This window comes from Pinus tabuliformis, chromosome 6 (assembly GCF_031772625.1).
Source record: "Pinus tabuliformis cultivar Carrire ecotype Pingquan chromosome 6, CPIR1, whole genome shotgun sequence".
NCBI classification, from domain to species: Eukaryota; Viridiplantae; Streptophyta; class Pinopsida; order Pinales; family Pinaceae; genus Pinus; species Pinus tabuliformis.
This window is the reverse complement of record NC_142292.1, coordinates 147154550-147181785: the sequence shown is the minus strand read 5'-3', so window position 1 is coordinate 147181785 and position 27236 is coordinate 147154550.

Sequence of the window (27236 nt, the reverse complement as noted above, 5' to 3'; positions counted from 1 at the left end):
TACCAGCTTCATCAAGCTAAGAGGAAGGAGGAGAGGAAGAATTGGATGAAGTAGAGGGTTGGGGGTCAACTCTGGTATCGTTTAGTTGCTAACTCGATTGTTCAGGAATCGCGGTGTTCTGAACGATGGAGGTTGAGAAGAGCCATATGGGCAAACCAATTGTCAATCCTGGAAGTGACAATGTGGCCATGTGGGGTGCACCAACATCTCCCCAAGAGGAGAAGGGACTAGGATTTCCTCCAAGAGGAATTCCTTGGTTGGTGGACTCCATTTTCCTCAACCCAAGACCAATGTAGGAAAGGTGATAATTATTCCGTTTAAAATAAATTTTAGACGCTTTGACACAACTTGTTTTTTCAATTTTAAAGAGTCGAGAAAAAACAAAAGATGACTCTAGTCACCTTCGATTTTTAATGAGCCTGAAGTGACAAGTGCTCAGATGGACCTTTTCCGTTAAGGAGTCTGAAAAGGAATGAAGGGACTGCTCTGGAAATCTAGACAGAGGGATTACCAAACCAATCACAAAACTGCAAAATACTTTTTACGGTACAACAGTCAATCTTCCTGAATGTTGTGTTCAGTGCATTGCGATCGATAGGGCGACAGACACGGCTTCCTATGGATAAAGGATTAAGCCTATTGTGGTCTCCCAAAATATACTCGACAGTACGTGGGAGCACAATTCCGTACTGGCACTTATCGTCTCAAAATGGAGGAATCACCCAACCAACAGTGAAAACAACAGTTATGAGGCTTTACGACGCCGGAATACGTCTCTAGCCTAGACTTCTAGATGTTGTGCGTTAGGTTCCAAAGCATTGTTAGATTCATTAAATTTATTTTATAGTTGATCTTGCTTAAGAAATTTTCCTTTCAGGTTCACCGCGTGATGTAGATGTACAATTCCTAAAATACAATCTAAGATGACAAACAATCATTTTATCTTCTTTGTGCAATGAAAATCCTAGCTACTAAGGAAAGAGAGATGGCATTCTTTCAACAAAGAGCATAGAGCACACACTATATGCACTGCCCTAAATCAAACCAACAAACAGTCTAAACGCAAATGCACATGCATGTATTTGTTTTCAGCCTTCTTAATGTGTAAATGATAAAAAGAAAGCTATTGCGCAAATCTGAATTATTTTTCAAAGTGACAATTACTAACAAGTTTCTTTTCAAAACAAAATGAGGACAATGACAACACTTTGTGATTTGGAATTGAAAACTTGCTTTCGACACTACAAAAAAATACTAATTCAGATCAAATACAATAGTAACAGGGTAATTGACTATCAAGAGCAATCAGACTCTCTTCTATGACTGAAAACGACACTTGCGACACTTTCAAATCAAGAAACGACAGTACAATTACGTTACTTCTTTGTAAAGGAGAACTGAAAATGACTCAAAAAATACATAAAAACATTTACAGTTCTTTGCACAATGGAGGCGGAATAACAACAAGGAAAGGGGTTTCAAACAAAGGTGTACTGACTACAGGCAGCAAAACTCTTGAATAGATCTGAAAAGAGTGAACACAGAAACCAAAATTTAGGAACAATGCCTAGTCTAATCAGCACACCTGTAACATAGTGAAACTGAACTGCAATGCACCTACTACACTCGGGAAGTGTGCTGAATTTGAGATTCACAGAATAGACAATGCGCTGGTCTAGGGACGAGACTTTGATTGGGTTCCGGGTCACAGTTTGCAGTTCAGTTCAGGGATTTTGGCCAAGTAAGTGGTAATCAGTAAATCAATCACAGGGGTAGATCTAAGGAGGTTACTATAGCCACCACAAGGGCAATTAGAGAGCTTGTAAATCAATTGTTTAAATCATAAACAAAACCCGGAGATTGGCTAAAGCAGTGTTGATCTACTTTACACTTGCATAGCAAATGCAGTTCGAAGGCTAGTTGGCTTGACTTCAGGCTCCATCTGTAAGTTTATAAAGTAAACAAATGTAGATGAACAAACAATCTACTCACTCCCCAGTGGAGTCGCCATTTTGTTACCAGGAATAGTGTCTATGCAGAGCTGCTAATCCCACTAAGGCTGGTAGCTACCTTAGAAACAAACAAAATAAAACTAGTTTCGTTTTCCTTTATGAAAGATAGATGAGAGAAGAATAAAAGAGACCAACCTCTGTATTTTGCTCGGTTCTTTGCTCGGTTCCTCTCTCTTCTGATAGTCCTTTGCTACTTGCTTTCTTGTATACCCAGCTTCACAGAGTACCAGTAGAATCAAAGCAGCATAACACCATATGAGAACATGGATCTATTATCATAAGAAATTTAGGATCAAATGTATATTAACCACACAAATGCATAAAACATCAATCACACAAGTGTATGGAGGAAAACTAGAATAGTTTTATTGATAATCAAGAAAGAGCCAAGAGAATTACAACCAATTGTTCTGACCCAGCATCATCCTCTCAGCAAGTAAGCCCTTCTTCACCTCATGAAAAGCTTAGACGACCCAACTCTATGATGTTGCCTCAAGAAACCAACAACAATTCCTTACATGATGCAAAATTCCAGCCTCTGGATCTCTAGGATGAGAGATCCATATATAGATGTCTGCAAGGGAGATGAGTCAGCTTATGATTTGATTAGTGTCTTCCCTCTGATAGTTCTTGATTCCACTTGGAGATTGATGACCTCTTACTCATCCCTGGTCAAATTTAGATAGGCAAGTGTCACTAGAGAAGTTTCTGGAAGATTCCATGCTTCTCCACATTGCGGATTGACCCCGCCATTTGTCCCTTCTTGCCCATCGCACCCCACAGAAGGGCTTTTTGAAATGCAACGCACCTACTGTGTGTATTTAGGTGGGATGAAATGCACTTTGCCTATGGAGCAGGTGAAATGGTCCAGTTTTGACCAGTTCTGAGTAGTTTTTCATGGAGAACTTCTGGGAGATGCTGTAATCAGTTGACCTTGTTCTTTTAGGGGTTGGAGCAACACCTTTAGGGACTTAGGAGCCCTTGGTTTATGGAAATTTTATGCTTGGGGTTGTAGTGCCCAAAAATGTCTATAAAAGTTCCATCTTTGATCCTAGAGTAATCTCAAATGGTGTCTCCCTGGAGGCTAAGGGCCCAGCCCTAGTGGAACACTTGCTCCTGTATCATTATCTTTAGTTCATGTGTGGTTTTCATTATCAGCTTTGTTCGGTAATCTAATGTGTTTTGTTATTTTACATCACGACTCTGTTATATTTGATTCATGTTCGACTGAGTAATATCGTTCTCTGTGACAGGAATGTTAGATTGTTCATTCTGACTCTCTAACGCATTGTTGTTCCTTTAATCATTAATATAACATTGTCGGTCTTTACAGAATGCTATTGCTATTCAATTATAGAGTACCCGTGTTGTAACAGTCATAAATTGGTATTACTGTATTCATCTATAGATTACATTTAATTGCGATTGCTGATTCAACTGATATTGCTGTTCCATTACGAATTACAATTGTTATTCTTTATAACTAAGATTGATATTTGTAGTACCGAAATCAGATTATTGTTTTTATCAATACTAAGGTGTGTTATGTGTGTTATTTATCTTAGTTTACTGTGCATTTACATTTGGTTCCAAGTTTTGTTCTATATTTCATTACTAATCAGTTGCCGTTCTACTTCCGTGTGCTGTCTGATTTATTCCTAGAGTAAAGATTGCTATCTGATTTCTGTAGGATACGATTGCTGCACTTATTCTTGTAGATTAAAGTGTTGCTGTTTATAAGAATCAGTTGCTGTTACATTTTATAGTTGTTGTTCTATTTCTTAGTTGCTGTTCCATTTCCTGTTATTTGCATTCTCAATGCTTTGGTGTGCAGAACGATCTGAAACTATAGTGGGCGTTGACATTTTTTGTCTAGTTCCCAGATTGATGATCTATTCCTTGATTATCTTTAATTATATCAGTTTACAGAGGGATGAGTTATTGTTACTAGACCCTTGACTAATAAATCGCTTAGTTTTCCGAATGCATGATTTAGGTTTTAAAGTGCTTTGCTGTAAGTAGATCTTGTTTTAAGCATCTGTTTACTCTTGTATTCTAAGCACTATACTACTAGCATTACTCGGAAAAATGATAGCCTCAAACTGAGTACACTCTTTGAAATAACAAATCGTTCCTGGATTAACAAGTTAATGTGAGGTAATTATAGGTGAAAAAGACCCTTTTTATGGCTCGACATTTTGGCGCCGTTGCCGGGGAGAGTGTAGCCATTTTTAAAGAGTAGTGTGCATCTGATGAGTGCCTGTTAGGAAAGAATTGGGTATTAAAAATAGAAGGTAAGAACCTGCATACAGAGCATGCAAAAGCCTTGCTCCCCTGCCTGCTTTCCAACAGAACTGTTAAAGAACTTAGGGTAGAAATAAATGTTTGAATTTTTGTGTGAATAGCTAAAAAAAAAATAGAAATTTTGTAAAACAAATCTCATGATCTCACTTAAGTGGTGATGTAAGCACCACCCATTTCACTAACCAATTGACAGGAACATTTGAAAAAGGAGCCTCAAAGAAACACATGAAGAACATCTTCTATTGTGGTAAGAAATGGCTCACATTGCAACTTTTGAATTTCCTATCAAAGATCTAGGAGGAGTGACACAAATGCACATAATTCCCCCATCTTCTCTACCAAATTTTCATGGTTTGACAAATGAGGATCTAGATACATTCTTATTTGAGTTTGAAGTACTTTGTAGAGGATATGATTATTGTACTAATGATCAAAGGTTGAAAGTGTTTCCTCTTACTCTAAAAGGAGTAGCTCTCTGATGGTTCATGAGCCTAAGTGGGAATTGCATCTAAACATGGGAGGACATGAAGAACATATTCTTGAAGAAGCACCAAGACTATTGCAAATCCAATTAAGATATTTTCAGTATGATACAAGGAGATGATGAAACTTTGGAGGACTATGTAGATTGATTTCATTACAACCTTCAAAAATCAAAATATAAGCATTTGGAAAAAGAGATCTTAAAAACACTCATTCTTAAAGGAATCAAAGATTAAGTTTTAGAACTCTTAAATATGATAGGAAAAGGTGATGTTTTTCAGTTATCATATGATGATATTTGTGAATTGTGCATAAGGTATTCAAGAGGAATTTCCAAGGCTGGTAAGAATTCTAGAGAATTTTCTTTTTTCTTTTCCAAATCTGCTACAAGAATAGGAGACATAAGAGCTGAAATCAATGTTTTATTTGAAAAATTTAAAGTTGATTTTATTATCTCTCTAAGTTCAAAATTGGATGCTTTGCAGGTTCAGAAAAATCAAGAATTTGATGAGGTGTTTTGTCCTCATTCTTGCTTATCTAGGATGGAAGTATCACATCAAAGAGATGAGAAAGCTACGACAAGTTCAAAACCATGGAAATCATGGCCTACAGGTATGGTTCAAAACACTTCTTCTCCATTCTCTTACTTGCATAATCCATTATGGAATATTAATGTGTTACGGTAGCCATGTCAATCTCAATATAACCACCATAAATCTTGTCTACAAATTTGGCATGGTTCACCATATGATTGCATGACTACTCTCCCTCATCTTGCAGCACAAACACATTCTCCATATTCTTCACCAGCTATTCCACAACATCTTGCTTGCATATCAAAATCATCCACTCAATCCAATCATCTACATCATAAAAATGCTCCATTCCGTACACATTTTCCTACTCAACTCATTCCACACCCTCACCATAATAAACCAGTACAACATGCTTACAATGTTGAACTGCAAAATTTACCCACCCTTCCCACCCATTCTATCTCATATGCGCTATTAGAAAAAACTTACAATGAGATTCAGAATGTTTCAAATTCAAAAATTGTAGAAGTTATGGAAGAAAATGAGGTTTCTTTTAGTATGCATCAACAAGTCATTTTAAAAGCTCAAGAACTTCATGGTATGATGGCTATGAGAAATCAAGAAAGTAAAGGATATATTGAAGATTGGTTTCACTCCATCACTTGTTTGCAGCATCACTCCATACTTCAACAATTTTTGATACCATCTTTTCAAGGGAAGTTGGCTTCTCATACCCTAATATTCATTAATATGCATTTTTCAAATTTGGGTATGTATATATTTGATGCCTTATTTCGAAAATGGTTCCACTGGAAGTACTCATATACGTAGTCATATTCATTTTTCAAATCAAAATAGGTTAGTGTAGAAAAAAAGAAAAGAAAAAAAAGACATAAATAAATACATTTTGTTTTAATGTAAAACTAGTTGTTTTTTTGTTGCAACATGCTATGGAAATCAACATCGGTGATAATTTTTTTAATTCATTTGTGTATGTAGATTAATTATAATGGAAATAATAGTTCTACAAACACTCATGTTCACTTTTATCACCAATTTGAAAAAATTCTTGAATATCATATTTTTTTGGCTTGTGGACTTGATGAAATTTTTGAAAACATGGTCGGGACAATCATGTTTTTAGGGACCAAAAGGGAATATTTTTAAATCTTGTTTCTATCCTAATTATCCCTTTCTGTCTGTTTTCCAACCCAATTTGAATCACTCAATTTAAATTTGAAATGAAAAAGTTAGAACCAAAACATTGACAGGGTGTTTAGTAGGAAGTTCAGGAACACAGATGGGACAGTTAGTTTTTGGAGGTCTAAATGGCTATATTTTTAAAATATATTTCTATCCTAGATAGAACTTGATATCTACTTTCCAACCCAATTTAAATCACTCAATTTGGATTTGAAACGAAAATGCTAGAACCAAAACATTGACAGGATGTCTAGCGGACAACTTAGGAACAGAGTTGAGACAGTCGGTTTTTGGAGGCCTAAATGACCATATTTTTAAAGCTTGTTTATATGGTAGATTCCCCTATGAATATATTTTACAAAGCAATTAGAATCACCCATTTTCAATATCATATGGGGAAGTTATGATCAAAATACTGACTGTATAACGTAAATCAGCACCCTTAAAACTCTGTCTTTCTAGCTGTTCCTTAGAGTATATGACCTATCAATTCTTCTTTTCTTCAAAACGTATTTCTATTGGAGATAAATAAATGAATATAATTTTATTTCCAATTTGAATCATTTGAATCTGACATCAAACGAAGAATCTATGCTTAAGATATCCACTGTTGTTCTAAATGGGGTAATAAAAAATGACTCTGTTATGCGGGTTGTTCTAACTAAAATTGACATATCATATCATTGAATCTTTAAAACTTGTTTCTATTGGAGATACATCCTTGAATTATCTCTCATATGGCTTTGGAATCACTCAATTTGGACGAAAAACAAAGAAGTTCTGATTAAAACACCGCTGGTTATTATGGTCAACCGTTGCTCTCCCGCAGGTGACAAATAAATTTTACTTTGTTATTTTCTCCATGAATTTGTTATACAGAGTAGCTACTTGTTGTTTTTTTGCATAATTTTTGGATTAGGAGAGCCTAATCACTTCTCTTTCTCCATGATTTAATGTTTTATTGCAGGTAGACACTCATTTTTTTGTAGGTCCTAGGAGAAAAAGAAGGTCAATTTATGGACGAGAGATTCTTGAAAGAAATTTTAATGAAACAAAGGAATTTCATCCAATTCATTACCCAACGGATTCATAATAGAATAAATGAAGAATTGATTTCCATTTGAAGATTCATGTCTTGTCACTACTGCCAAAATATTTTTCAAAGAGATTATTTTTTTTACATAATATCATAGCTATTGTAACTTAATTTATTTATTTACATACTATTTTTAAATAAAATATTGTTTCTTTTCTAATTTCTCTTATATTTTGTGTTTCAGGTGTTGATTCCTTCAAATTGTGGCCCATCCTCAGCATCAATACAGTGAACAACTAATTCATTCTTTGTGTGCTTGCATTTTATGATTGTGCATTTTGCTGTTCAAGAGGAACAACACTGTCGTTTTTGCTGTTCCTTTTCTGAAGGGACAACATTTGTGTGCACTTTTGTTGTTTTTGTTGTTCCTTTTCCAAAGGGACAACATTTTTGCATTTTTGTTGTTCCTTTTCCAAAGGAACAACACTTTTAGTTTCTGCTGTTCCTTTTTCCAAAGGAACGACATTTGCATTTTCTGTTGTTCCTTTTACAAAGGAACGACACTTTCGGTTTCTACTGTTCCTTTTTCAAAGGAACAACACTTGTATTTTTTTGCCCTTCCTTTTTCAAATGACACACTTTTTCACATGCATTTTTTTGTTGTTCCTTACAGGGAACAACACCTTTTTCGTGTGTATTTTTGCTTTTTGGTGTGCATTTCCTTTGCTATTCCCTACAAGGAACACCATTTTTTTGAGTTTTTTTGTTGTTCCTTTAAAGGAGCAACACTTTGAGAGTATTTTTGAGAACAACCCTTCCTTCCTCTTGTGAGATTATTCCTATTTCATCTCAACCACATTTTACTTATTCCCTTTCATGGCATGAAGTACACTACTTTTATGAGGAAAAGAATTATAAATTATATTAAAGCGAGTTAATATCATTCACGTTATGATTTTTAACAAGACAACTCCTTGATGATAGCTTATTTTCAAAAGAGACACAATTATTTATATAGTACTTTACTACATTTTTTTCTGTTGTATATGATACTGATTGATTATCTTAATACCATGTTGGTTCCACCCTTCTTGGTTATAATCTTCTCTGTCTGTAATAAATGAGATTATGGGTATATTTTTTTTTCTATTGACGTGTTCAACTTCTTCCATCATCCCTACTCTTAAGGAGTACTGAGCCTCCCTCTTTTTATCATAAAAATGTGTAATAACAACAAAATTTTGTTCATAGATGGAGGATAGGGGGTCTCATTACGAGCCAGCCTACCATGTTCATAAGGCTGTAACAAAGTGACATTCCCATTATGGCCACCACACCAGGGTTATGATCCATTGGATAGCCAAATTATCCTTGGAACAGGAGGTCTCATCATGAGCCGGCCTGATCACTTTTCCTACATCCTAGTGAATGACAGTGTGGTTATCTGGTTATCACGCCACCACACTGATCTATTCTGTAGAACAACGCTAGAACTTTCCATTTATAAATTGAGGATCCTGGCTCATATGTGTTAAAAAGCAACCCTATCGAGGCTATGGACGTCTGCTAGCAGCAAAGGCTCTGCTTATGGTATTGAAGTTATATCTTATCGCCAATTATTACTATAATACCCTTTTCTTATTTTTTCTTTTTATCAGAGAAGTTATTTCCTTAATTTTTTCCCTATTTTGAACCTTTACGCATGAAAAATGTTTTATGATCAATCATATCATTTTCAGCTAGAATACTGTCAGCAAAGCATCTTTTTGGCATATTGTTGTCCTTTTTCTTTTTTTTCATAACTTATCATCAATCCAAAGCATCCTATCTTTTATTCATAACTATCTTAACACACTCTGCTCTCATTATAACCATAACTCTCACCGTCCTATCATTGATATGTGTACTCTACTTCATTTACTGCTATATTGTTCATTCCTTTTCCTTGCCATCAGCATAACACCTTTCATAGGCTTTATGGTCATGGAATCCCTTTTCCAATTAGAGGGGGGAATGTATGCATTATGGGATTGCATACGATATGATTACTTCACTCTGCCATCACTTGTTGATTTGATAAAATATTAGTATTGCATGTATACAAAAAGTTTTTTTTGATTGAAATTTTTGCATGCATCTTAATCTATTGCTATTCAAAACTAACACTATGGATTCAAGAACATTGTATTCAAAATAGTGATTTATTTACAGGAAAACAACAAGTATGGGTAGAACTCTATTCACAGCATGGCCACACTATTGCAACTAACAGAAGAGGCTTGAGCAACTCGCGAATGTGAACAATTCTTCGGACATGATGTGCTTGCCTGGATTCCACCTTTTGCATCACTTTCAACACCAACTCTGCCTACATTAGCTTCAACAAATGCCAGTACGTATATGTCATTTTGGAAGTAAAACTTGAGGTAAAATAGCATAGTTTTCTGATTTATTACCAATTTAGGAGAATTTAATGAAAATCCATTTTGAGCATTATTTATCATTCTTCATTCCACATCTTTACTACTTCCCATTTTTCAGCGGCATATCATCTTTTAGTTTGGGAGAGTGTTGCTTTCATTCATTTCTTTCTTATGACGATGTCATTCATATTCTTTATCATCCATTGCTATTCTTATTCATTCTCAACACCTCCCTTATTCCATGTTGTTTTACACCAAGCATATAATTCAACAGATGGTAGAAACCACCTCAATTTTTTTTAAGCATTGCATGAGGGCATGCTAATTCTTCAGAGAGGGGGAGGAATTGCTACGCATGATGGATGTTTTCTACTTTCTTTCTTGTTTAAGGAAAACAATTTCATTTTTATATAGCGCAGAAATTGATTTCCATATATTTTTAAAATTATGAACTCAATTCTTGTGATTTTTGGAAAACACAGACATATCATTAAAATACACAAACCCAGATAATTTCAAGTTAAATTGGTTCATAAAATTTTGGAAATCATGCACTATCACCTATAGCCATTTTGCCTATATCTCATGATCTGTGCATCAAAACGATCTGATTTTTGGATCATAGAGGCATTCATATATTATAAATTTACATGCAACATTTCAACAAAATCTGGTTGTAGTTTTTGGGAAAATGGTTAATGAAGGTCGTTGTCACTTATATCATATTTTGTTACAACTTCATATGCACATAACTTGAACGTCAATGTAAAAATTGTTATGCCTTCATCAATATTGCTAAAAATTGAATATTCATTAATTAAGGAAGAATTCATTTGTTCTATTCAATTCATGAGCTGAGATGAAATTTTTTTTTATTGCTTGGTTAACACATGGGTTTTGTCTTTGGGTTGCATGAGGACATGCAATATATTCAGTGTGGGGGTGTGTTGGGCCATGAATACAACCACTTTTTAACACTTATTTCATCCAATTTTACTCTTCTTTATCATGTCATTTATTATAATTTATTATATAATTCCATCGTATAATGATTTATGCTCTTATGAACAAATATTATTTATTCTCCTTTATTTATAATAAATTGATGATTATGCATGATTTTATCAATGATAGTTTATTAATAAATTGGTTGTAACAGTATCCACCATTTTTAGCCTCCAATACAATTTCCACATTGAAGATTTGATTATTAAATATTCCAACTCAGAAATTCGCTGGAATAAAAAGTGAAAGTTTTGCGGTTAAGATTTTGCGCAAATGAAGAAGAATTTGGAAAAATCGGAACATGGGTTTTGTCCAAAACGAACCAAATTAACATTATTTTTAGAATGGTTTGCCCAAATTCGGCTTGTATTGAGAGAAACACAGGGTTCTTTGAGCATGATTTTCTTAGATTTGCTGTGTGGCCATTTTCCAAATCTCAGCTACAAAGCAAAATTCGTCTTGCTCTTGTTGAAAGATGGATGGAAATATATTTTCTTGTTGATCATTTGGTTAGAAACAATCCAATTTTGTAATAATGATCATATTGTAATCATCACAATTGTAACTGCTCTCTGCTCTCTGTGTATTTAAATCAAAACAGAGATCAAAGAAGGGAATGATGGATTCAGAATTATGATTTAAGAATTAGAGATTCAGAATTGAGGATGGCGGAGAGAATCGATAATGGCTGAGAGATGGAGATATTTTTTGTTGTAATGCAATGTAACTCTGCTTTGATGTCTTAATATAAATCTGGTTGCCTTTCCATCTTTGATCCTAGAGTAATCTCAAGTGGTGTGTCCCTGGAGGCTAAGGGCCCGGCCCTGGTGGAACACTTGCTCCTGTATCATTATCTTTAGTTCGTGCGTGGTTTTCATTATCATCTTTGTTCAGTAATCTGATGTGTTTTGTTATTTTACATCACAACTCTGTTATATTTGATTCATGTTCGACTGAGTAATATCGTTCTCTGTGACAGGAATGTCGGATTGTTCATTCTGACTATTTAACACATTGTTGTTCCTTTAATCATTAATATAACATTTCCGGTCTTTACAAAATGCTATTGTTGTTCAATTATAGAGTACCCATGTTGTAACAGTCATAAATTGGTATTACTGTATTCATCTATAGATTACATTTAATTGTGATTGCTGATTCAACTGATATTGTTGTTCCATTACGAATTACAATCGTTATTCTTTATAACTAAGATTGATATTTGTAGTACTGAAATCAGATTACTGTTTTCCTCAATACTAAGGTGTTCCGTGTGTGTTATTTATCTTAGTTTATTGTGCATTTACATTTTGTTCCAAGTGCTGTTCTATATTTCATTACTAATTAGTTACCGTTCTATTTCCATGTTCTGTCTGATTTATTCCTAGAGTAAATATTGCTATCTGATTTCTGTAGGATATGATTGCTGCACTTATTCCTGTAGATTAAAGTGTTGTTGTTTATAAGAATCAGCTACTGTTACATTTTCTAGTTGTTGTTCCATTTCTTAGTTGTTATTCCATTTCCAAGTTGCTGTTCCATTTCCTATTATTTGTGTTCTCATTGCTTTGGTGTGTAGAACGATCTGAAATTGTAGTGGGCGTTGACATTTGTTGTCTAGTTCCTAGATTGATGATTTGTTCCTTCATTATCTTTAATTACATCAGTTTACAGAGGGATGAGTTATTGTTACTGGACCCTTGACTAATAAAGCGCTTAGTTTTCTGAATGCATGATTTAGGATTTAAAGTGCTTTTCTGTAAGTAGATCTTGTTTTAAGCATCAGTTTATTCTTGTATTCTGAGCACTATACTACTAGCATTACTTTGGCAAATGAAAGCATCAAACTGAGTACACTCTTTGAAATAACAAATCGTTCCTGGATTGACAAGTTAATGTGAGGTAATTAGAGGTGAAAAAGACCCTTTTTACAGCTCGACAACTACCACCGATTGAAAACCACTAGCAGTATTGCTCCCATGCCTTCGAGGAGAAGTCTAGGGACTCGTAGGTGATAGCCCATGAAGTCTCCTAGACTGACAAGTTGGTTGATCAACCGCTTTGAATTATTTTTAAGAAATCTACTTAAAGACTCAAAAAAGTTGTAAAGCTAGGCCAACTAGGAGCAAAGAGAACTATCTAAAAGTCCCTAAAAATACAAGCAATCAAACAACTTTCAATTATTTCCGCTCCGGGTGATTATGATCGGACACTAAAATACAATAAAGCTAAAATCAAGGGCCTTCCGAAAATAGATTGGGGTAATTATGCCCCAGGCCTACTAGAGAAGGTATCAGAAGTATGTTGACCTCCAGACAACAACCTTTGCCGGTGGAAGCGCCCATGCTTCACAAGGGTACCCTCTAGAAGTATTGTTGAACATGATGCAACATCAGCCTCTGGTGCCATGGGATTCCCCTCCTCAGCCACCTATGTGATTCTTAGGAAAGGCAACTATGGATACCAACTCGTATCAAAAGTCGGGTGGAACAGTTGTGAGGCGGGATCCAAAAAGTAGGAGAGGGGGTACCTCTCTTCCTTGTCTTCACTTTCCCTCATGCTTAACTCCCAGTCACGGAGCTTTCCTGGTCCTTCTAACGATATTGGGTTTCACTCTTTATTCAACTTCTACGTTTTGTAATTTGAGCGGCCTTGGAGAGTTAACTCTCCTCTCACCTAATCCAAGGCCTTAATGAACCTAAAATTGTTGGTGTGTTGGTGTTTTTTAATGACAAAAATAAAATATTTAGTTCCTTTTATTAATCACTTGATTTTATATAGTTGTTCTTTAAGTCAGGGGAAAATACGAGAGTGAAATTGATGATGTTTTTATGATGCAAAAGAAACCAATAGAAAACTAACTATATGAATGTAGTCATTTTCTTCGATGAAGAGTGATTTCTACTTGGGATCTACGGAAACCTATATATAAGCAAAATATTTTTCTTTTATTTTCAATCCACACAGACCCAAAAACTAAAAAGGACTAAGAATGCCTTAAGATGCAAACTAACCTAATGCAAGTGAAAATGATGATGCAAGATCCTAAACAACACTCATAAGCAAATGCAATTCTTTGTAGAGATAATAATCTAACTTAAAAATGAAGAGGGAAAATTTTTGAACACAAATATCTCTTCAAAGGAACCATAAAAAATTGCAAAAGATCACAATTTTCTTTTCAACAATAAAACAAAAGAAACCATAAACCAAATGCTTGGAAAAAGAAAACAAAAATGTTATTTTTGTGATTTTTCTTTTAAGGAAACAAAAGCAACTTTTTGAGGTCACAAAAGAACTACTAAAACTCGAAAGATCAATAAATAAGCATAGGGAGTCTTTCAATCTCGCAAGTTATAAACTCGAAAATGAATGAAATTTGAACAAGAAAGACTAGGAACTTGCACAAACTGATCCAAATAGAAACAAGAGATTTCAGAACACTGACAAAAATTCCAAGAAATAAATACTTTCAAACTTTTCAAAAAGACTCTCAAAAAAGCAAGAAAAGCAACTAGGCCACCAAATGAGGGAAAGCAAAGAAAGGGAACTTGAAATCCGGGCTGAAAACTAAATTCAAAACAATTTCCTGTTCTGGAAGACCAAAACAACCAAGAACTTCAAAACAAAGCCTTGAACCCAAGATACAAACTACAAACTTGCTTAAGAAGCAATCATGTGCCAAATCTTTTCATTGAGAAGGAGATTTTGAAAAAGAAAGCTTGCAGGAAAAATGAATTCGCCAGATAGCAGATGACCATACAATAATATAAATTGCATGGTAGTAGACCTAACTGGGCAGAAAGATTTGAAAAAATAATCCAAAAAATTTCATACGCGATTGTGTAAATACATAGAAGTGTGCACACACATTTGTAATATAGGAAACTCATGTATACGCGAGTCTGTTTTAAAGAAACTTGTCTGTATACACTACTGTAATAAAAAAAAATAGCATATACAAAGCTTAATCAGGAAAAAAAAAATGAAGGTTTGACCAAGAAGATCATAATTGATGCCTAGGACACTGATGGACCAAACAATACTGCAAAAGCAAGAAATCAAGAAACTGAACCCTGATTGAGAACAAACAACCCAAACTAGAAATAACAAGATTGTTGCGGGTAAAACAACCCTAGGGATTTGGGTTGAGAACCCCAAGAGAGCAGAGATAAAACCACAACAAGAAATGCTCAGACAATCAACCAAAACTCTTATTCTACTAAACTGTGTAGGAGTGTCCTTACCTGGATGTCCATCGTTTGGGTAGATCCTGCAGGGTGCAAACCCTCAGCTTCTCCTGATGTTCTTGAAACCTGAAAATTATTCAAATGGAACATAAAACAAGTTCATGATATTAACTTTAAATCATATAAATGAATGACTAATTATATATCAATATAAGATTCATAAATGAATTCCAACATAACTTGATGCATAAACACATTTAATATCGAAAAAATAATAGCATTCCTCTTATTGAAGTACGACCTGAGTCCTTCTCTATCTCCAAGCAAAACCGTCCTCCAGATCCATCCTTTCCCGGCCTTCAGCAATCTTCCTCCATCACCAATACAAGGATATGTCAAGCAAGATGAACGATATCTATAACAAGGAAAAGAGGGTTTTCTAAAGCTTTGGGGAGTGCAGGAGGCACAAAAATTCGTCATACTCGATCAAGGATAATCTCACTATAGTATCAATATCTCATATCTTCTCCCTTAAGGCCTTCCCATGTTGGCTATTCTATACTTCTCCAAATTGTCTTTTCAATTGGGAAACAGTTGGGCCACGGGCAATAGGAGGTAAGTAACATGTAAATCTCATGAATTCTGCCTGAAATTAAGGAAATTTAATTTTTTTAAGTGTTTTAAGATATGTACGTGGGTTGGGTATCTACTGACTCACATGTACACACTTTTATCACAAGTCAAAGTAGCGTATAGGGAATAAAACATTGTTTTTTAGATTTTGTTGGGTCCCTATAATACTAGTGATTACCCCATTACTATTGTAGTTATACCCCTTATTAATATTGTTGTGCCCCTATTTCCCCCATATTTTTATTACTGTGCCCCATAGAATCCCTCTATTGTTATTTTTGTGGCTTTATATTATTATTGTTAGGTCGGCTCGATTATATTGTGACTCCTTAGACTCCTATATATAGAAAGGAGGTTTTTTCATTTGAATCATCCAAAAATTGTTCATTTATGTAATGTAAAGGTGGTTGCCCCCTCGAAGAGGCTGAATTCTAAGGCGTTGATCTATCTTTTCTATCTTTTCTTGAGTTCGTTTCATAACATTTGGTATCAGAGCTTTGGATTCTAGGGTTTCGCTGCTCCAAACAGGTCATCGTGGCATTTTCGCTATAACTTTTTTTCTGTGACGTTTCAGAAGTCGGAAAAAAAACCCATTTGAGAAGAAATCATGTTGAACCTTGGGTCCAAATTTTAGAGCTTTTTTCCCGATATTTGTGGAGATATGATCTGAGGAAGTTGGCTTTTTTGCAGACTCTTGAATTACATTCAAAACAGGTGACCTGGGGAAAATCGTCATAACCTTCTCTCTGGGGATCGGATTGAAATTTCGTAAGAAGGTACAGAAAGAGGACGGACTATAGTTTCTTGTATGCATGTTTCAGATCCAAAGGTCGCAACAGTGACTCGTGGCACATCGTACAAGTTTGCTCTACTGAACTAGTCTATAAGCAAGTCACTGTGGGAGATTTCACATAACTCTTCCTTGGAGAATCCAATTTGGGTCAGAATTATGGCATTGGAAAGAGGACACAGAGGGCTACTACAGCTCACAAATTGAAAACTAGATGATTGGAAAGTACAGAGAGACATCAGAGGCAATATCGAGCTCCTACAAAGTGAAAAAGGGTGTGTAGATTTTCTTAAATTTTTGCTTAAGCTTGGTTTGAAAAATTATTTTGAAGGAATTCAAAGGGCATAGTAGAGAATTATTATCTATAACTGATGCCCCGAGGAAAGAAAATGCAAACACCTAGTAAGGAACCTGAAAGCTCTAGCATGACTCATAAAGAAGAGGAACAAATGAAACATTATATATCAAAATTACAAGACCAAGTGCAACAACTGTCCCTTGCACAAAAAGGAACAAAATCTAAGATGGATGGTTTAAAGAAAGATGTAGAAGCTAAGATGGATGGTTTAAAGAAAGGTGTAGAAGCTATGATGGACTGTTTAAAGAAAGGCGTAGAAGCTAAGATGATTGACGTGGAAGCTAAGATGGATGATTTGAAGATAGATTTGAAGACAGACATGGACGAATTGAAGATAAATATGAATAAGTTGCTACCAGAAATTGTCCCTAAGGGTGAAATGGTACTAAAGGAAACTCATGATGAGAACAAAAGAAATGTTAATCATGATTCCATAGACGCTAATGTTGGATCGAAGACTCACCATATTCCAAAAATTGATATGAGGAAGTTTGATGGCAAGGACCCTGCCACATGGATATTACAGATGGAGCAATTCTTCGATCTCAATAATGTGCAAAACACACAAAAGGTACATATGGTAACTTTATATTTGGAATCAAATCAGTTTGTATGGTATCAATGGCTTTGCTCCCGTAAACCATTTATCACTTGGGCAATTTTTATGGAAGAATTGATAGCACATTATGAGGATACAAAAAGAAACACTTTTTTTAGCCAATTGATAAGTCTCAAACAAAAGGGTTCAATAATGGAGCACATTGAGGAGTTCCAAAAATTGAACATAAGGGTAAAAGATATTCCAGAGGAGCATAGGATTGATGTGTTCATAGGGTCTTTAAAGGATAATATCCAACATGATGTTCACCTTTGGGAACCTGATTCATTAGAGAAGGCATTCAGGTTAGCAAGAAAAATGGAAAGCAAAATTATGGCAACCAGGAAGCATACCACTCACAACTATAAAGACGGAAGTGTTGTTGCCCCTAGTCTTCCACAACCTATAAGGTTGACACCACAAAAATTGGAAGAAAAAAGAGCAAAAGGGCTTTGTTACAGTTGTGATAGAAAATACACTAAAGGTCATAAGTGTGCTGAGAAGAAATTATTCTACATAGATTGTGAAGAGGAAGAAGAAAAGGAGCAAGAAAGGTCAAAAGAAGAGGATATACTCCAGGAACAAAGCCTAGATGAAGAAGAAATAAATCCGACCATATCTTGTAATGCATTGGCGGGAATTACCACTCCTCAAACCATCAAGATAGAAGGACAAATCAAGAAGAAAAAGGTAATAGTGTTGATTGATTCAGGAAGCACCCACAATTTTATTCATTGTAAGGTAGCAAAAGAATTGAATTGCTTCCTATATCCAGCACCAGAGTGTCAAGTGATGATTGCAAATGGAGGAACAATAAATTGCTCTGGAATGTGCCATAATATCAAGCTATCCATGGGAGAATATGTATTGACTAGCCCAATGCTTTCCATTCCAATGGGAGGTGCTGATGTTGTACTAGGAGTCCAATGGCTACAATCCCTGGGTACAATAGCTTTTAATTTTCAAGAACTTTTCATCAAATTTTATACGGAAGGAAAGGAAGTTGAATTAAGGGGTATTGCAGGGAAACCAGGAAAGATAATCAGCTCTAATGGTATGACAAAGCTTCTAAAAAAGGAGCAAAGAGGTGTAATTGCACAATTGTGCTCGCTAGATGTTTCCACATCGGAATCATCTATTTCTCCAAATCTCCAAAAAGTCCTGGACAATCATTCCAAGGTATTTGAGACTCCCAAAGGTCTCCCACCTATGCGTGATCATGATCATGCTATTCATCTGATTCCAGGAAGTGTTCCTCCAAACATCAGGCCGTACAGATATCCCTATGTCCAAAAGAGTGAAATTGAACGTATGGTTGCAGAAATGCTAGAGGATGGTATAATTCAACCGAGTCAAAGTTCTTTCTCTGCTCCAGTAGTATTGGTGCACAAGATGGATGGATCATGGCGCATGTGTCCGGATTATAGGGAGCTCAACAAGCTCACTATTAAAGATAAGTTCCCCATTCCTGTCATTGATGAATTATTGGATGAATTGCATGGATCAATTTACTTCACCAAGTTGGATCTTCGTTCAGGATATCATCAAATCATAATGAAGACTAAAGACATTCCGAAAACATCATTTAGAACTCATGAGGGTCATTATGAATTTTTGGTCATGCCTTTTGGCCTTACCAATGCACCTTCAACATTTCAAGGTTTGACGAATTCAATTTTCAAACCATTCCTTAGAAAATTTGTGTTAGTATTTTTTGATGATATACTAATCTACAACAAGTCTTGGAAGGATCATGTTGAACATGTTGACAAGGTGCTACAACTATTGAAGGAGAAACAATTATATGCAAAAAGATCCAAATGTTTCTTTGGAGTCCAGGAGGTGGAATATTTGGGTCATATTGTATCTCATGAAGGAGTTAAGGTAGACCCTAGAAAAATTAAAGCCATTAAGGAATGGAAAATCCCCACATCCATAAATCATCTGCGAGGATTTCTCGGGTTGACAGGGTATTATCGCAAGTTTGTTAAGAATTATGGGAGAATAGCAGCACCTCTAGCAACATTATTGAAGAAAGATGCATTTTCATGGACTCCGGAAGCAAGAAAGGCCTTTGAACATCTTAAAGAGGCAATGTGCCAAGCACCGGTCTTAGCTACACCGGACTTCACAGAAACCTTTATTGTGGAATGTGATGCTTCAAGAAATGGAATTGGTGCTGTTCTAATGCAAGATGAAAGACCCATTGCTTTTGAAAGTCGTCAAATCAAGGGAAAGTTTTTAAGCAAAGCTATTTATGAGAAGGAAATGTTGGCAATACTCCATGCACTTAAGAAATGCCGACCCTACCTAATGGGTAGACACTTCAAGGTAAAAACGGATCATGATAGCCTTAAATACTTTTTACAACAAAGATTATCCTCTGAAGAGCAACAAAAGTGGGTCACAAAGATGTTGGGTTATGACTTTGAAATCATCTACAAAAAAGGGAAGCAAAATGTGGTGGCAGATGCACTCTCAGGAAAGGATGAGGATGTGGAAGCATTGTTGTGTGCCAATTCTATTATCCAACCAGATTGGATAAACGAAGCAACGGAGGAATGGAAGAATGACAAAGAAGTGTGGGCACTTATTCGAAAGTTACAACAAGAGTCCAGTATGTCTGGTACATTTAGCTGGCAAAATGATTCGTTATGGTACAAAGATCGCTTATACCTCTGTAAGAATTCCCAGCTAAAATAAAAGATTCTTATGGAATTGCACACTTCTCCCTTAGGAGGGCACTCGGGATTTTTAAAAACTTACCACAGGGTTAAGAAGGAATTTTTTTGGGATGTCCTCAAATCAGATATTCAAAAGTTTGTGGCTGAATGTTTGGTTTGCCAACAAAATAAAGTTGAAACATTTAAGACACTAGGTCTATTACATCCTTTATCCATTCCAAGCCAACGTTGGGAGGAGGTTTCAATGGATTTTATCACAAGTTTACCCAAGTCTGAGGGAAAGAGTGTCATCATGGTGGTAGTTGACAGACTTACCAAGTATGCACACTTTTGTGCATTATCACATCCATTTAGAGCCAGTACAGTTTCTACTGCATTTATGGAAACAATTCAAAAGCTACATGGAAACCCAAAGATTATTGTAAGTGACAGAGATCCCATTTTCACTGGAAATTTTTGGACAGAATTATTTTCTTGTCATGGTACTCAGTTAGCTCATAGCTCATCTTATCATCCTCACTTTGATGGGAAAACTGAGATAGTAAACAAATGTTTGGAAGGATATCTTCGTTGCTTTGTATCTGATAAACAGACACAATGGATCATAACAGATTTTGGACCAAGTCTGGAAGGAAGGGTTGCCCTAGGCCATAATTAGAGCATCAGATCTACCATGAGTGGTAAATGGTGCTATAACAAACCTACTCTACCTTGAAAAATTAAATATACTTACATATAAGAATACTTATAATGGAAAGCCCCAAGGGTAAGCTCTACTGGTTGAGTCCCCGTTTCTAAGTACCTTGCCGATCGAGAGGTCACAGGGTCAATTCTCCTTGATGCCCTTAGGGTTAGGCCCTGCTAGTATAGCCGAAGGGCTTTAAAATATTCCCTTTGGGGTTGATCTACCCAGATTTTTCGTGGATGTAGTGGCCACCTGTGAACCACCTCTAAAAAAAAAGAGTACCTCCAATGGAACCATTTTCGAAATAAGGCCTGAAGTGCATATATGCCCGAATTTGAGAAATGCATGTCAATAAATATTAGGGTATGAGAGACCAACCTCCGCGTTAAGGATGGTGCCAAGAATTGTTGAAGTAGGGAGTGATTTTGCAAGAAAACGATAGAGTGAAACCAATCTTCAATATAGTCTTTATTTCCCATAGCTGTCATATCGTGAATTTCTTCGAATGGGTTCTGGATTTTGTTGATGCTTTCATCCTTAACCTCGACTAATGAGTTTTGGGGGTCTTCTTCTACCCCTTTCGTTTGTTTTTATGTTCATACAATCTAGAGGAGATAATTATTCAATTGAATCTAAATCTCAGGACCTGGAATAGGGTGAAACATTCCCTTCCCCGGATGAGAGAGTGGCCCCTAAAATCAAGAAAAAAAAGAAAGAGAAACAAACCAACCATATAATCTAATAAGCTCAGGACCTAAAACAGGGTGGAAACTTCCCTTCCCATGATGAGAGAGTGGTTCCTATAATCAATAAAAAAAAGGCAAGAAATTGAAACAACCAAAGAAATCTAATTCTTAGTACTTGGAAGAAGGTGAAAACCTCCCTTCCCAGAATGAGAGAGTGGTCCTAAAAAAAAGGAGAAATAAGAAATCAAGGCAACCAAAAGGATCTAATGCTCAAGACCTGGAGCAGGGTGAAAACTTCCCTCCCTGGGATGAGAGATCGATGCTATAGTCAATATTGGTTGTACTTTCGTGCCTTCGATAGCCTCCTTGACAACAACACAAATATGTTGATGTTGACATAGGAATTATAGAATTCACCCTTTTCCCACATTAATTGTCAATCTAGGGCTCATCTTGTTATTTCAAGGTTATTGTGCAAAGTCTACGCAAGCCACTATTTCCCTACCTAGAATTGAGCATTCAATCAACAATATAACAATGTGTAACAACAATAAATAATAGTAACAAAAACGGAGTAACAAAAAATTAAGATTCAAAACACAAACTTAATGAACCATTACAACGATAAAGAAATAATTACAACAGAAATAAATCTACACACACCACTAATCCAACAACGTCACCTGATCAGAAGAGTGGGCCCAACTCTCCGATCAAGGCTATGGCAAAAAGATTGAAGGCTAGATAATACTCAGAATATCAAGATTGCATTAATCAAAAGGAAAATATAGAAGTTTGTCGTTACATTCTCAAAGGAAAACCTTCAATATCTAATCTGCTCCTTATATGTGTTATCTCCGTTTTCTCTCTAATTTGTCTCTTTTAAATATAAAAACAACAAAGGGAAATTTACAAAAAAATGATAACCAAAATGAGTTCCCAAACAATTTAGATTGATTACAAAATATCAACAAGAAAGATGAGATCTGAGAGATATTTCCATCATGATTCATCTAGAACAAGTCAGATATGGTTATTGTAATTGGGCAATTTGGAAAATGACCACAAGAGAAAATCTGCAAAGATGTCCTTCGAAGAACCTTTCCTTTTTCTCAATCCAGATCGAATTTTGGAAAACGGCTCAACAAGAAGCTAATTTGGTTTGTTCTGCACAAAACCCATGTCTCTTATTTTTAATATTCTTCTTCGTTTTCCCGAAACATCTAATGCAAAACTCTCATGTTTAATCCTAGTGAAGTTTTGAGTTGGAATATTTGGTTATGAGTTGAAGATCAAATTTGCAATCTAGAAGAGATCTTGGAGGCTAAAATCATGAGTGATGTTATAAAAAATTCATCAATATACTATCATTGGAAAAATCATGCATAATAATCAACGATTTATTAAAAATAGAGAACAAATATTACTTATCCACAAGAGCATAAATAATTATGAAATGGAATTATATAGTAAATTATGGTCAATGATGTGATAAATAATAGTAGAAATGGATGAAATGGATGTTAATAAGTAATATTAATAATGACAAATTAGTAGCCCAACATTGGCCTATAGTTTAGGATGATTTATTGACAAGTGGATCCAATATAAAATATTATGAAACGATGTCCATGAGGTGTTGAGGGTTGTAGCCTTTAGTGAGGGGGTAGAATCTCCCTTCCGATAGGAGTCAGTAAAAGAGATTAGAGGGTTATAGTCCCCTTTTTTGGGGTCCTATAGAACTAGTGGAGATTATATGCTCCTATATGTGGGAACCTGTTTGCTGGTAAGAGTCTACACTAGTAGAAAATTGTAAGAATGTTTTCTTTATAATAAAATAAGAAGAAAGAGATGACATCAACAGTGGTTTTCTCTCACATTGGGCTTCCACCTAAAATCTCAATGTTCTTATTTGTTGTTGTGTTGCTTATGTGTTTATATTTAACTTCTCTTTACTCCAAACTCAATGGCTGATGAATTAATAATGCAATGGTAAATTTAAACATCATATGAGAGTTATGAACAATAAGTAATCTAGATATACTTGGTTTTAACCCATGGAAGGTGCGTACGCATGCGACTTGTCTAAATAAAAGTAGCATACAAAATTTTGAATTTGAAATTTAGTTTTAAAGTGAATTAAAAGTATTGAATCACCCTCCCCCCTTTAGTATTTTTCCTAACAATAGGTATCAGAGTAGGTTGCTCCAGAGAATCTTAACCGCTTGAGCGTGGATCAGGGACAATGGGAAGGAAGAACCAGAATAAATAAACATAAAGGAAGAGGCCAAGTCAAGTAAACTATAACAATGATAGTGATGTATTTTATGCAGATGCGATATCAACAATCATAGATCAATGACCTCTCCTGTTGATCAAGGATGGATAAGATAGTGAAGCTAGTGACGAGGAATTATTAGGAACTAGTTTTTCATTTTAATTATAGTCATGATAAAAAATATATAAATTATTTTCCATTCGCTTGATCATGTAGTAATGATGATAACAAATCAACTAAAATTTCTCTCATGGGTAGAAGTGAAAGTAATTATTCTACCAAAAAACTAGATTAAAAAATAATGGCCCTAGAAGTAGAGATTAAAATACTCTCATCTAAAAATAGAGATCATCAAAAGCTACATCTTTTCAATGAAAAAGAAGGTTCCTCAAAAGAATAAATTACCAAGTTAAAGAATCAGTTGTAAGAAGGAAGAAAAATTGAATAAGGAATGAGGAAGAAATATATGGAAAAACAAGACCAATGTCAAAAACTAGAGTATGAAGTAGCTTCTTTGAGAAAATAACTTAGAAAGGAAATTTTCAAGCAACATGAGGCAACTAAAACTAAATAAGATGCAACAAGAAAGAAAATTAAAGAAAGAATCAGCTATTATGAAGGACTTGAAGCAAAAACCATCTCTCTCAAACATAATTTTGGAAAGTTAAACAAATGATACAAAGAGATACTTCAAATATTTGAAGACCAAGAAAATGCTCTTAAGGGAGAGATCATCGGGGTAAGAACTCAAATTGAAAAGAGAAAAATAAGGTTAGGTAAGTATAGTAGAAGGTAAGTTAGCATAAAATGATGAGAAATTTAGATTTCAAGATAACTAAAAGATATTGGATAATCTTCTTAACAATCAAAGCTCTCCCTCCATTAAATCTAGTCTTGGTTTTCATGAAACTATAAAAGGAGAATCTATCTAACAATATTATGCAAGCAATTATGAGGTTAACAAAGAAAAATATGAAAATTTTGGTAAATATTTAAGAAGTAACCCAAAATAGCAACCAAAGAAAGAAAATTTTCAAAGAAATCATTTTCTCCCAATAAAAGAAACAACAATTAATTCTTTCCTTCGAACAATGACATTGAATATTTTTTCTGTCATAACTTTGGGCATATTGTAGCTAAGTGTAGAAGAAAATTCATAGGAAGATCATTAGCTCCTAGGTACTCAAGTTTCTTTAAGGGATACTGTTTTTCTTACAACATGTTTGGTCATAAAGCTATTAATTGCAATAGGATGAATATGCAATAAAAATATTATGATTCTTTTGCTCCATTCTCTAGTGATGTGAGATGTTATACTTGTAACGATTTGGGCATGTAGAAAAATGATGTAGGAACAAATCAATGAATTCATTTAGAAAACAAAAAATGCAGAAAGACAAGAACAATATTGGATCCACCAATGCTCCTAAGATGAAGCAGAAGGAGGAAGAGCAAGTAAGATGTGGCATTTATTTTTGTTCATTTGAAGAAGAAGATCAATGGTACATTGATAACAAATTATCTCATCATATGTCTAGAAATAAGGAAAATTTTATCTCTTAAGAAAAATAAGAGTGGTTAGATTGTCCTAGGAAATGGTTCCTTTGCAAGGTTACTAGACATGGGTAATGCTAATATTGATGTTAAGAATAGAGAAGAAACTAATGTACTATTGGTTGATGGGTTAAAGGAAAAAATTCTAAGTGTAGGCCAAATAGTTGATAAAGGAGATGTAATTATCTTACATCAATTGGATAAGAGATCATAGAAAAATACACAGGAGAAGTCATAGAAAAAGGATACCGAAATTCATATAAATTATATGTATAAATGAAGAATACAAGTAGAAATAAGAGGTCTAACTCCTATTCTTCAAATTTTGAGTAAAACCAAATAGTCACCATCGCAGTCTATTTTATCTGATGTTATTATGAAAGGATTGCAAAACTATCAGGTCCACCGGATCAATAGTGTATGATCTCAAGGGGAGCTATGCATGTGTACTTTGATGATAATTTCATTGTTATTATTCTGGTGGTCATTTGTGTTAATGATGATGCATGTGATGAAGTGACTATGACCAGGAACAAACGTGACATGCACAGAGGGAGAAATGGCTATGAAACATCAACAATTCATATTTTGTATGTGTTTCTTACGAATGATAGTCGCGTATACATATAGTTTTTGACGTAGATAGTCATGTATGGTTTTATATGATGGTAAAGGAGTGGCATAAATTTAGGGGAAGTGCATCATGTGTTTCCATCAGTTCATTATTGGCATTCTGGTTCTAACAGTGGATTGTTTTAGTTTGTTAACAGTACCCTTATGCAAGTTTCAGAATGTATGAAAGAGTATCATTTCATGATGAGTGATGAATTGTTTCAAAGTCTTATTAATTCTTATGATTGATCTCTTTTCTATTGGTAAGAAGCATGTAATGTGATCATAATTAATGATGAAGAGTTGGCACAGGTTTAGGTGGAGCATCTTTGTGGTGAAGTAAAATTATAAGTGCGAACACAAACAAATTCCTCTAGCTCGATAATGGGTCTAGCCACAACTGATACATTCTATGGAAGATTTCCTTAGGTTAGAACCAATTAAGAGGGCCTACCTCTTAGTACGCTTATCCCGTTTGATGATGTCCTTGCTTGCTCACTCCAACTATCTCTCGCTTCCTTCTTCAAACACTTGAAACAAGTAAACAACAAAAAACAACAACTGTGATAATAGAAAAATTGTAATTCAACATACTTAACAAGTCAAGAAACATTAATCCATGAGCATGTAAGATGACAAATCATGTAGGAAATGAATTGATAGTTTCATATATATTGAATGAAGAATAGATTACAACCATTGTCTTGACATTGTTGTTCTCCTCTGAAAAGACCAAGTTCCCACACACTTCTGCTAGCATTCCATGATGGCCTCAACAAAAATAGTTTTAAGGATCTTCCCTTTAGGCTTCACACTAAACCAAATTCACACTTCTCCCTCACACAACTAGAGAGCTACAACTATGAATAGCTTGTTGTTTACTCCAAACTTAATTAGCACTAGCACACCCACATTAACACTAGCTTGTGCTTGGGAAAAAGGTAGGTTTATATAGGATACATGGATGGGAGATGGATCCTCTTCTCATGGAAGAAGGTCTTATATCTTGAGGTAGTTCCATCATTATAGGGGAAAGGAGCCCAAACTGATATCCCCGACCCCATCTAGCCAAACCATTTACCAGACTTCAGTTACGAAGCTTCTAGAGCTAGAAACTTTGGCTCTTTATTTAAAAAAGTTTCCATAAGAGGACTAGCATGACTGGA